This window comes from Muntiacus reevesi, chromosome 5, assembly GCF_963930625.1.
Source record: "Muntiacus reevesi chromosome 5, mMunRee1.1, whole genome shotgun sequence".
In the NCBI taxonomy this organism is placed as follows: domain Eukaryota; kingdom Metazoa; phylum Chordata; class Mammalia; order Artiodactyla; family Cervidae; genus Muntiacus; species Muntiacus reevesi.
Window position 1 is genome coordinate 36,152,265 of NC_089253.1, and position 13,643 is coordinate 36,165,907.

Genomic DNA, 13,643 nt, shown 5'->3' on the forward strand with positions numbered 1-13,643 from the left:
TCTCAAGACTATCTATAAAAATACAAAAATAAGCAGAACCCAACAGGGCAAAATTCCCAACATTCAACATCTAAACAAAAATTTCCAAACATACCAAGAAGAAAATATAATCCATAATGAGGGGAAACCAATCAGTAGAAACAGATTAAAAAAATATAGATAATATAACTAGTACACAAGGACATTAAAATGGTTCCTTATAACCATCTTCCATATACTCAAAAAGCAAAAGATTAAGCATGTTAAGCAGTGACAAGAAAATATAAAAAAAAGACCCAAATCGAACTTCTAGAAATGGAAACTCCAAATGTTTGATATAAAAACCAAACCATATGGAAATAACAGCAGATTAGGCACTCCAGAAGAAAAGATCAATGAACCTGAAGAAACAGAAACAGAAACTGCAAAAACCACCACACACACACACACACACACACACATACAATGGGGGAAAAGTAAAGTGAGCATCAGACAGCTGTGGAACAACTTTAATACTAAAATACATGTGACTGCATTTTCCAAATGGGGAGAGAGAAGAGAATAGAGAAAATCCCTAAAGAATGACTAGATGAAAAATTCCAAATTTGATCAAAGTTTTGAAATTACAGATACAAAAACTCAATTAACTCAAGCCTAAGAAATATGAAAACTACCCCAAAAGTGAAAATGAAAGTCGCTCAGTCGTGTCCGACTCTTTTGTGACCCCATGGACTATAGGACTCTACAGTCCATGGAATTCTCCAGGCCAGAATACTGGAGTGGGTAGCCTTTCCCTTCTCCAGGGGATCTTCCCAATCCAGGGATCAAACCCAGGTCTCCCACATTGCAGGTGGATTCTTTACCAGTTGAGCCACTAGGGAAGACCAAAACTACCCAAGGCATATAATAATTCAATCGTTTAAAACTAGTCATAAAAGAAAAGTGGCCAGAAGGAAAAAAAAGAGATATGAACAGATGAACTTCATAAAATAAAAATGACAGCAGATTACTCACATGAAACAATGTAAGCAAAAAGACATCTGAATGACATCTTAAAATGCTGAGAAAAATATAACTGACTTAGTGACATGTATGACAACAAGAGTATAAAGAGCAGGAGGGAGGAAATGAGAATATACTATGGTAAGGTTTTTATACTACACGTAAAATAATACAAGATCATTTGCTTATAGACTATGACAAGTTATGACACGTATCATGAATCTTAAAGCAACCACTTAAAAAAACAAACCTAATAAACTGACAAAGGAAATAAAGTGGAATTAAAAAAGAAAACTAATCAATCCCAAATAACTCAGAAAAAAAAAAGGGATGTAAGAAGAAAAAACATAGGACAGATTGAAATCAAACAGCAAGATGATAGAGTTAAACCCAACCAGAATTAACCCATCAGAGGTAAGCCTGGCACAGAGTTGTCTGGGCCCCAGATGCCAGCAGATCCCCCATGCACAGCACTGCCCAGTGAAGAAAGAACCCGCCAGGCCCCAGCACCCAGCATCCCATGTGCCTCACACTTAAGGCCTGTCCCTCAGGTGACTGCACCCCACTGAGGAGACTGACAGGATGTTCTCCAGATGGGTAGACTCACACTTCATCCAGGACTCAGAGCACAACTGTCAGAGGGAACTGTAATGAAAACATCCCAGGCAACATGTTCAGGTTAAATTAAAGTGCACGATCTGAAGCAAGATGGTGCAGTACAAAGACTTTGAGAGTTATTAAACTCAACTACACTAATAATCACATTAAATGTAAATGGCCTAAATATCCCAATTAAAAGGCAGAAATTGTAAGGCTGAATTTACAAAATGTAAAACATATCTATAAGCTGCCCACAAGAAATTCACTTGAAATGTAAAGACACAAACAATTCAAAATCAAAAGGATGTAAAGAGATAACACCACACAAACACTAAATTTTAAAATACCTATCCATTTATTTGTGGTAAAATATACATAAAATTTGCCATTTAAAACATTTAAAGTGTACAGTTTTGTAACATTAAATACATTCATACTGTTGTACAGGCATCACCACCATCTACCTCCAGGACTTTTTCATTATCTCAGACTGAAACGTGTACTTCTGAAACATTAACTCCTATTCCTCCCTTTCCTGTGCCCTTGCCAGCCATCATTCTTCTTTCTGATTCTATGAATTTACTACTCCAGACACCTTATGTAAGAGGTTGTTGTTCAGTCACTAAGTCATGACCACCTCTTTGCAACCCCATGGACTGTAGACAGCCAGAGTCCTCTGTCTATGGGCTCTCCCAGGCAAGAATACTGGAGTGGGTTGCCATGTCCTTTTCCAGGGGATCTTCCTGACCCAGGGTTGAACCGGAATCTTCTGCACTGTTAGGAGGATCATTTATCCTTTAGTGACTGACTTTTTTCACTTAGCATTATTGCTTCAACTTTCATCCATGTTGTCAAAACTTTCCTTCATTCTTAAAGCTGAATGATGTTCTGTTGTGTGCAGGTATCACATTCAGTTTGCCCATTCATCTGTCAGTGGACACCTGAGTTGCTTCTACCTTTTGGTTATTGTGAATGATGCTGTCAGAAACACTGGTGTACAGATACCTGAGTCTGTTTACACTTCTTTAGGGTATATACTCAGAATTGAAATTGCTAGATCACATGGTAATTCTATCTTTAATTTTTTGAGGAACTGCCATACTGTTTTCCACAGCAGCTGTACACTTTACACATTTCCACCAGCAATACAAGAAAGGGATCTGTCTGAGCCACTGGGCTTCCCTGGTGCCTCAGATGGTAAGGAGTCTGCCTGCAATGCAGGAGGTCCAGGTTCAATCCCTGAGTCACGAAGATGCCCTGGAGAAGGAAATGGCAAACCACTCCAATATTCTTGCCTGGAAAATTCCATGGATGGAGGAGCCTAGCAGGCTATAGTCCATGGAGTCGCAAAGAGTTGGACACGACTGAGCCACTAACACTTGCCAAGCCATCAGATGGTTTTCTTTTTTCCTTAACAATTTTTATTCTAATGAGTGAGAAGTGGTATTTCCTTGTCATTTGATTCACATTTCCCTAATGACTAGTGATACTGAGTATCTTCATGTGCTTATTGGCCATTGGTATATCATCCTTGGAGAAATGTCTATTCAAGACCTTTGTCAAATTTAACCTGGTTGTTTTTTCATTGTTGAGTTGTAGAAGTTCTTCAAATATTCTGATATCAATCCATTAGCACTAATTGTTTTTAAGTTGGATTGGCTATATTAATACAACACAAAGTAGATTTCAGGACAAAGAATATTATCAGGGATTAAGAGGGTCATTTCATGATAAAGGAGGTCAATTCGTCAAAAGAACCTAACACTCTTAAATGTCTATGTGGAACAGTGAATTATAAAAATTCAAATCATATAAAGTACATCCTCCATTTACAACAAAATTAACTTAGAAATCAGTGTTCACTGGACGGAAGAAGAATAAAGTAATAGCATCATGCTGACTTTCCTCTTTTACTACTTGTAATTCTGCCCAGGAAGGAGCAGATAAATTAGCAAGACTTACATGTCTTCAATGCTAGGCATACCTGACCTGAGTCATTTGTTTCATTTTCTTGGTTCAGTCTTCCCTCTTCTCCCCACCCTAAACTCCAAGGACTGCACTTGTAAGCCACTGCTAAATCACAATAATCAAAGCTGTTTGGTGTTTGCTCAAGTATTTCACATAAACCAATGAAAAGGAAAAGAAATGCAGTGGAGCAAACACCTGATAAATAAACCTCCTTTATAGTCCCCAAACCTCAGAGACACTGTTGCCTTTACAGAGATCTCTCTGTCTGGGGCAACTACGCAGAAATAAACTGGAGCCTTCGGAAAACTCCAAACTCTAAAGAGAAACTAAACAATTTCCGGACAAAGATCCAATCAGATTAAAACAAGGTCTTTGCTGATCTGATTAGGTCAGTCTGGAGAAACCCTACCAGGACTGGACAACAGTGTCCAAGAGATGATTCATACAGCTGGTTACTCTGATGCCCTTTTCACAGCAGATTAGCAGATTACATACCAATAAGCAAAAAGACAATAAGAACCCTTAGAAAAAATTTCACTTCCAAGCTCAACAAATTTGCAAACTCCTTTTTTGTAAGGCAGTGCTTCCAAACTCGCCTTACAGTAAGAATCACTGAGTTCAAGTGTTAAAAATACAAATTCCTATGTCCTTCTGAGCTTCCCTGGTGGCTCAGTCGGTAAAGAAGCCGTCTGCAATATGGGAGACCTGGGTTTGATCCCTGGGTTGGAGAGATCCCCTGGAGAAGGGCATGGCAATCCACTCCATTCTTCTTGCCTGGAGAATCCCCACAGACAGAGGAGCCTGGCGGGCTACAGTCCATGGGATTGCAAAAAGCTGGACATGACTGAGCGACTAAGCACAGAATGGCACATGCCCTCGAGAACCTAAGCAAGAATATCTGGAGGTGGGGCTCTATATCTTTGACAAGCATTACAGATGCTTCTTAACGGTCAGCAAATACATTAGCTTGGAAATAAGGCTCATGGGTTAAAAATCCCAATGTGGTCACTTAATGGCTGCAGCACTCTACCTAACATCTCTGGGTCTCTCTCACTTCATCGGCAAAATGGGCTCACCACCTACCCTGAACTGTTTCCAGAATCCTTACATGTTCACAAAGCCCCTAGAACACTGCCAAAAGCACATACATGGCAACAAGGTAAGAAATCAGAGCTATTGCTACCTTGAAATAAAACAAAAAAGCCATAGAAGCTGTCCAAATGAAATCTACTAAGAAAATTTTCAATCTAATGGAAACTACAAAGGCATCAAGCCAAATATCTGGCATGATCTAGAGGGAAAAGCTTTTCTAGGCACTATGACTGCCAAGAATGCTAACTTTCTCACTCCAGGGTTCAGAACTTCACTGCAAGTCCTCACTCCCATCCAGAACCAGAGTTCAGGCCTGTGCAGGGTCAGAGCTTTGGACAATAACCATAAAAAGTCTTTCCTTCCCAAGTCCCCTGTCACCACCACCTCCAGCTCTAGGACCAACAGTCACAGACCAGACAGTCAAGTGGAAGCATCCTGGGTGCACCAGTAGGAGATGGGACTCCTGGGTAAGAGGCAGGTAGCCAATGAAGAGGGTGGGAAAGGCCTCAGTCACCAACAAACAGTATTACTAGGACACTGCCAAAGTCTGTCAAGTCTGTGAAGTTTCCAGAGTGGTGGACATTCTCAGGGTGAGTGACCCAGATACTGGGCAGCTGAGAGAGCACTGACTTGCTGAAACCCTGAGGTGCAGAGTCAAACATACACAGACACACACACTCACACACACACACTCTCTCTCTCTCACCCACCCTCTTGGAACCCAGGAGGAACCAGGCACATCTTGGAGATACACAAGCACCAATGACCTTTGTACCCAGCCGGCCCAGAGCTAGGGATTGGTCAGCGATGCAGGGACAAGAGCAGGCTAAGAACTGATCCAAGCTGCAAAGGGCACAATCCAAAGGGTTACAGACCAGAGCGTCACTTGGACCCCACTCTGCAGCCAGACAGCCGCTGGCAAGTAAGACCGCACTCTTAAACCTCTCTCCCCACCTGGACGATGGGCAACCTGGTTCTAGTGTGACCGGCAAGACGCTCAAGTACGGGGTGGAGGGTGAAAAGGGGACAGTGACGGGTGAAGCGCTGCTGGACAACCGGACCTGCGCAGGGAGCTCGGGCTCTGCCTCCCTCCCGCGGTCCCACGGCACCGGGCAGGAGCACCAGTCCCGGCGGGAGTCACGAGTCCCTTGCGCCCAATCACCAGCTTTTGTTAGGTGAGGCGGGCACGCCGGGGGACGCGCCGGGAGCGACGGCCAGCGCCGCCCCCATTCCCATCCTTGCCCCTCCCCAGGTCCGACTCACGTACCCCAAGCAGCCTCCGCAGCCGCCACAGCCGTCGGGAGGTTAAATCGCAGCCTAAACCCACATTTCCGGAATCGACGAGGCCCGCCCCCTCCCGCCGGAAGTGGCCCCTTCAACGTCCGGGAGCTGGGAGCCGAGTCCACGTCACTCTTTCCGCAGCACGTTGGGCGCGCCGCAGGCCTCTGAGTCACCACGATAGCGTACCCCCCGGCCCCCAGCACCCCGGGGAACACTCGCCGCCACCCGGGGGACCACACCCACGGGAGGGCCCACGAGACCCCTCCCGTGAGATGGGAACCTGGCCCCGCCCCCACAGGCCATTGCCCCGCCCCCAGAAGGGACACCGCCCATTGGGCGGAACCTAGGAGGCCCTGCGCGAGTGCGCCTGCGCAGGCATCTGAAGCTTCTGTGACAGGAGAGAGATGGTCTCCTTTTGTTTTGTTTTGTTTTCAAACAGTGCCTGACATTGAGGGTGAGGCTCAAAGTGGCCCAAAGGAGACCCGAAAGGAAACGAATGGGATTCCAGCACCAAGGGGATTCCCTCGACGTTCTGAGCTCAGACTTGGGAACCCCCACACCAGGACTGAAGTCATCAGTGTCCTAAATGTCCCCAAGCAAACAGCAGTGGCTGTCAAACTGGAACTGACTGGCGGGCCCCTAAAACAACTGAGTAGCTTCCTGAAAAGTAGCCTGTTTCCCAAGGCCCTCATTCATTCAGTTCAGTCCTTCAGTCATGTCCGGCTCTGCGACCACTGTGGACTGCAGCACACCAGGCTTCCCTGTCCATCACCAAATCCCGGACCTTGCTCAAACTCATGTCCATCGAGTTGATGATGGCATCCAACCATCTCATCCTTTGTCGTACCCTTCTCCTCCTGCCTTCAATCTTTCCCAGCATCAAGGGCTTTTCTAATGAATCAGCTCTCATCAGGTGGCCAAAGTATTGGAACTTCAGCTTCAGCACCAGTCCTTCCAATGAACATTCAGAGTTGATTTCCTTTATGATTGACTGGTTTGATCTACTTGTTGTCCAGAGACCCTCAAGAGTCTTCTCCAACACCACAGTCCAAAAGCATCAATTCTTCAGCGCTCAGCTTTCTTTGTAGTCCAACTCTCACATCCATATATGACTACTGGAAAAACCATAGCTTTGACTAGAGGGACCTTTGTTGGTAAAGTAATGTCTCTGCTTTTTAATATGCTTTCTAGGTTGGTCATAACTTTTCTTCCAAGGAACAAGTGTCTTTTAATTTCATGGCTGCAGTCACCATCTGCAGTGATTTTGGAGCCCCCCCAAAATAAAGTCTGTCACTGTTTCCACTCTTTCCCCATTTATCTGCCATGAAGTGATGGGATCAGATGCCATGATCTTAGTTTTCTGAGTGTTGAGCTTTAATTCCAACTTTTTCACTCTCCTCTTTCACTTTCATCAAGAGGCTCTTTAGTTTTTCTTCGCTTTCTACCATAAGGGTGGCATCATCTGCATATTTGAGGTTATTGATGTTTCTCCTGGCAACCTTGATTCTAGCTTGTGGCTTACCCAGTCCAGCATTTCGCATGATGTGCTCTGCATATAAGTTGAATAAGCAGGGTAACAATATACAGCCTTGATGTACTCCTTTTTCTATTTGGAACCAGTCTGTTGTTTGATGCCCAGTTCTAACTGTTGCTTCCTGACCTGCATACCTATTTCTCAGGAGGCAGATCAGGTGGTCTGGTATTCCCTTCTCTTTAAGAATTATCCAGTTTGTTGTGATCTACACTGTCAAAGGCTTTTGTGTAGTCAGTGAAGCAGAAGTAGTTGTTTTTCTGGAATTCTCTTGCTTTTTTGATGATCCAGCAGATGTTGGCAATTTGATATCTGGTTCCTCTGCCAAGGTCCTAGGTTACATTTAGTCCATTCTGTGTGGGTAGTGCTTAAAAAAATAACAGGCAACCTTAGACAATAAATCCTCACTTGCCCAGAATCTCTAGGCTGGTGCCCCATGAAGCAAGGCCCTGCTGCTAGTGCCACCTTATCTAGGCAGCTTGTACTCAACAAGCTGACCTGGAGGTGAAGTGGTTCCCTGTTTGCTTCTTAGCAGCGTCCAAAACTGCAGCTTTGTAAAAATGGGGCCCCAGGATGAGAGCTTCTTAGACCAAGGAAATCTTCCGACCAAGTTGAAAATCTTATTCGATGTTGAATTAAGACCTGGCACTGTCACCAGCAATACTTTAGGCCTCATTCTCCTCATTTGACTATTTTTTCATGTTACACCTTTCCTTTCAATGGATACCTCAAATTTCTTTTTCAAATTCTTGAGAGAGTGAATCTGATTGGCTAAGATAATCACTGTTGGCTATTGAGCTGAGTTTACTGTTTCTGTGATGAGTCCCTCATAGATTCCTTCATAGCTCAGATGGTAAAGAGCCTGCCTGCAATGCGGGAGGTGTGAGTTCCATCCCTGGGTCCAGAAGATCCCCTGGAGAAGGAAATGGCAACCCACTCCAGTACTCTTGGGAAATCCCATGGACAGAGGAGCCTGGCAGCTGCATACAGTCGATAGGATCACAAAGAGTTGGACACAACTGAGTGACTACACTTTCACTTTCATGAAGAGTTCCTCATAGGCTGCCAGGGATGGGATCAGTGAAGAAGGCCATCTCAGCTACTGCCCCTTCTGGGACACAGGTAGCACCTTTGAGGGATGCTGTGACTGGTTTTGAAAACATTTCACTTTGAACATAATGTCAGCCTGGCTCCCATTGACAGCAGATGCCAGAAGGCTGGGGTGAAATTGTTTCTGGGGGCGGGGAGAGTCAAGACTGTGAATCTTAACCTTTTGTTATAAACATTTTTTGCAGTATAATTTTTCATTTGGTATTTGTTTTAGAAAATCCTACTGATGGCTTGAGTTTATATTCTGCAATCCTTTCAGTTACTGGTACAATGGTAGGACATGAATATGGACACAGTAGCCTGAGCTAGAGTAGTCATCTTGAACCATGAGGTAACCGTGAGACTAGAGGCCATGCCTGACCACACAACAAAAGAGGGAGCCTGAGCCCTAACACCATGGAGCTGCATGCCTCATGACACTGCTGGATGCCCACCTCTGGATTTTTATACGAAAGGAAGTAAACCACCTTTGTAAGCCACTGTTGTTTTAGGTTTTCCTATCACTGACATTCTTTAGAATGTCATTCATATACTCCACTTTTGGAAAGCCCCTTGGGTACCCCCAAGACTGGGTAGGTGCCCCCTTGTATGTTCTTCAATTTCCTCACACCTCCCCCCTTTTTCTTTTTAGTATTTGCTACATTTTTCTGTAATTGAACATTCACTCTCTCTAGATGGAAACTTCTCTATGGTAGGAAGACACTATTCTATACATCTTTTCACACAGATCCGAGAACTCCTGAGACTGACAGCAATATCCTGTGAATGTGACAGACACAGTGATCCCACTGAGGGTGTTGAGAGGAAATGACAAGGGCTGCTCTCTGAATCAACTTGGTCACTGCCAAGTATCTTAGGGTGGGGTGGGGAGAGTAATGCTGGCCCTGCTGAATAAGTAAAGATAGAGAATTAGGGCAAAGGAGGGAGGGGACAAACTTGGCACAAAATTCAGGTCATCTGAGGCAGATGGCATTAGAAAAGCCTGCTCTTCCTAGCTTGTTTCTTCTTATTTTCCACTTCTGGCTCTTTTCAGCCTCCCCACCCTCTATGACCCAGGTCCCCTATCACTTGCACCCATGTTCCCATACACCAGTCCTCAAATGTTTCTAATTTTCCTATTCAGACTGACCCTGACACAGGAAAAAAGTGAGAAAGAGAAAGCGAAGACAGCTCCTTACTATCTTCTCTTGTTCATTCACTCCACATACATACACTGAATACCTGTACTGTTCGACCTGTGGATGCAAAAGTGAACACACCATCCCCAGGTTCAAGGAAGTCACCTTCTTGGTTGGGACTTTAGAGGAAACAAGATATCTCCCTATTCTAGCCATCTCAGTCCTTCAGATGACCTTGATCAGGAAAAGAATGCATATTAAAGTAGTCATTCTGTTTCTATCTGCTTCTCAATACTGAATCTCCTCAATACTGAATCTTGTTATGCTGGTGGACCCTGATACTGGGAAGGACTGAAGGCAAGAAGAGAAGGGGATGATAGAGGACAAGAATGGCGTCTCAATGGACATGAACTTGAGCAGGCTCCGGGAGATGGTGAAGGACAGGGAAGCCTGGCATGCTGCAGTCCATGGGATTGCAAAGAGTTGGGCATAACTGACTGAGTGACTGAACGACAACAAATGCTGGTGGACTGGATGAAGATATGATGTGAACAGAAGTAAGGAAGGTGAGACAGGCAGATCAGAATGTGAGGTAACAAAGACAAGATACTTAAGAAGCTGAGATATTGAGAAAGACTTGCAACCTGAGTTGGAAAAGCAGTTTTCCAAAAGAAGTTTGACTGTGTGGTAGATTTAATCCTCAATTCAGTGCTCAGGAGATCTCCAGTGAAGACTTTGTCTTTTCTATTTGTCCTGTGAGATCTCAGGTCAGATCCACATAGCTGTTTCTCATTCTTGCTCCCCCCTAGTGACTCCCACACTGTGCCTTGCATTTCGGCCTGATCCATCTTTTTGGATGGATCTTTTGTGTCTCTTGAGGCAGGGGGTGGTAGCTACTTATGAAATTACCATTCTCAGGTTATTTTTAAAAACAGAATTCCTTCTATTATATAGCCATGTGCCCAGTAGCTACAAGATTGCATTTCCCACCCTCCTTTGCTCTTAGTCATGACTGGTGACTTTGTGATATAAGCAGACCTGTAAGAAGGATTTCTTGGAAGACTGCCTTCAAAGAGCTGATTCAGTTGAGAGATGAGTCTCTTTCCTTCCCCACCTTCATCTTAACTGTTGTCTGGACTCCAGATATGATGGTTGGAACTCCTGCAGTTGTACTGCCCCATCATGTGACCTTAGAGATGGAAACTTGGCAAGCTCTGGATGGCCCACATCGAGACTTCTTTTTGTGGGAGAAAAAAAATCAAATTTTATCTTCTTAAAGATATTGATATTTTGGGTTTTTTGCAATGTGCATCCAAACTTAAACCTGACACTACTATGTACTTAATATTGTAAGGCTTTATTATTATTTATTAGTTGGATTTGATCAATAAGTTCAGTTCAGTTGCTCAGTCTTGTCCGACGCTTTGCAACCCCATGGACTGCAGCACACCAGGCTTCCCTGTCCATCACCAACTCCCAGAGCTTGCTCAAACTCATGTCCATCGAGTTGGTGATGCCATCCAACCATCTCATTCTCTGTCGTCCCCTTCTCCTTCTGCCTTCAGTCTTTCCCAGCATCAGGGACTTTTCCAATGAATCAGTTCTTCTCATCATTTGGCCAAAGTATTGGAGCTTCAGGTTCAGCATCAGTCCTTCCAAAGAATATTCAGGACTGGTTTTCTTTAGGATTGACTGATTTGATCTCCTTGCAGTCCAAGGGACTCTCAAGAGTCTTCTCCAGCACCACAGTTCAAAAGCATCAATTCTTTGGCACTCAGCTTACTTTATAGTCCAACTCTCACATCCATACACAACTACTAGGAAAACAATAGCTTTGTCTAGACCTTTGTTGGCAAAGTTATGTCTCTGCTTTTTAATATGCTGTGTAGGTTTGTCATAACTTTTCTTGTAAGGAGCAAGCATCTTTTAATTTCATGGCTGTAGTCACCATCTGTGGTTATTTTGGAGCTCAGAGAAATAAAGTCTCTCACTGTTTCCATTGTTTTCCCATTTTTGCCATGAAGTGATGGGACTGGATGCCATGGTCTTGGTTTTTTGAATGTTGAGTTTTAAGCCAACTTTTTCATTTTATTCTTGCACTTTCATTAAGAGGCTCTTTAGTTCTTCTTCATTTTTTGGCCATAAGGGTAGTGTCATCTGCATATATGAGTATATTGATATTACTCCTGACAATCTTGATTCCAGCTTGTGCTTCATCCAGTCTGGCATTTCTCATGATGTACTCTGCATATAAGTTAAATAAGCAGGTTGACAGTGTACAGCCTTGATGTATTCCTTTCCTAATTTGGTCAATAAATTTATATTTAAATTTCTTTCCTTTATGTTTTTTGTTAAATTTATTTATAAACTGCATATATACCTAATCCTATATAAATGCAGAGTTGCAATTACAAGCATGTTTTCTAATAGATTTTGGACTTCTTTCTTTTTTTTGGCTTGTTTTCCCCCACTTATTAACAGCCTTGTATATGCCCTGCCATATAAATCCTTCTCATCTAAATCTGAATCAACAGGTCAAAACAGGCTGACAGCAGGGTGGGGAGAACCAAAGACAAACAAAGCAAAGGGACATGAATGAAGGGTGGCGGCCCTTGTTGCTCATCGTGAATGTTCTGCAGTAGGATCACATGCCCCTGCCCTTCTGTGTACCCACCACCCCCAGGTTTGCCACGACCATGGAAGTTACTTCAGCCAGTGGAGTTTGAGTAGAAGTGATCTGTTACTTCCAAGTGAACCCCTTTAAGAAACAGAGCCCAATTTGCCACACACTCCCTTCCTCTGCATCCAGAGGGAGCCTCCACCCGCTTTCCCCCTGAGAGAGTGTGATGAGCAGGGCTCCCTGTCCACAATGTCAGATGTGAGTGAGAAATAAACCTCAGTTATGTTGAGACTTTGAGGTTTGGGGGTTTTCTGGCTTCATAGTGTAACTCAGTTTCTCTTCACTTAAACAGGAAGGTATAACAGGCACTCCTAATTGTCTCCTTCTTTATTTGGCAACTAAACCCCTAGTCTAGGGCCACCCAGCTCAAAAGTTTACTTCCTAGACTCTATGACTTCATTGTAGCCAATGAAAAACGAGTGGAAGTGAGTTTATAACTTTTGGTTGTGGCCTTTAATGAAAGGGGCATATCCCCCTTCTGTTCTCCTAGCTGGAATGCAGATGTAATAACAGGAGCTGGAGCAGCCATGTTAGACCAGAGGTGAGTATCACATGTGGAAGATGGCAAAGCAGCAAGAAAAAATTGGGTCCCCATCACTGTGGAGGGACCTGGACTATTACTGCATGAAAGAGAAATGGAAGTGTATTCTATTGAAGGCAATGTTATTTAGGCTTTGATTACAACAGTTGAGCCTGTAACCTAACACTCATAATCTATTAACAAATCTCTGTGTTAACTTTGCTTTGACAATTAAAGTCTGATGGATACAGACAAGATCTCACATGGACTTACAAGTGAGTCAAGTAAGATCCCTGCATTCTGGAACCTGTGGTCTAGCATGGACTTCAGAAACTCAAGCAAGTACAAAGCCACATAGCCGAGACAGCGTCAAGATGCTGTAGGAAGACTTGGAAGGGGAACCTATATCACTTGGGGTTTCAGGGGGGTTGCCTAAAAAGGGATCATCTTAGGTCATTTGCCCCAGAGTAGCCCATGATGCCAGGTTTCCTGTACAAGTGATTTATTTCAGAGTTCTTCCCAAGAAACCAGTGAGGGCACAGGGGAAGCAGGACAGGAAAATGGATGAAACCGAGCCTTGTGCGATGTCATGGAAGTCTTGGAGAGGTGAACTGTAGCCTGCTCCCACAGGCAGCTCTGGAACATAAATTGTGCCTCAAACATGCCCCGATCCAACGCTCGAGAGCTGGGCTATCACGCTCCCACTGGCTCCTATCTCTCAGCCTTCAACTAATGACCACCTACTATCTATGGGCTCTTGTA

The 13,643-nt window shown here is 43.9% G+C and overlaps 1 protein-coding gene across 2 annotated transcripts in view; it reads right to left on the minus strand.

The window, feature by feature from the left end:
* Nucleotides 1-6,031, minus strand: part of VPS37C (VPS37C subunit of ESCRT-I) — a 28,500-nt gene extending 22,469 nt beyond the window's left edge. Inside the window, exon 1 of one of the 2 annotated variants that reach the window (XM_065937438.1) lies at nucleotides 5,909-6,031. The gene's annotated coding sequence lies outside the window, so the exon portion shown is untranslated. The remainder of the gene's footprint in view (nucleotides 1-5,908) is intronic. The other variant, XM_065937439.1, reaches the window with a different exon arrangement.
* Between the last annotated feature and the right edge of the window lie 7,612 nt (nucleotides 6,032-13,643).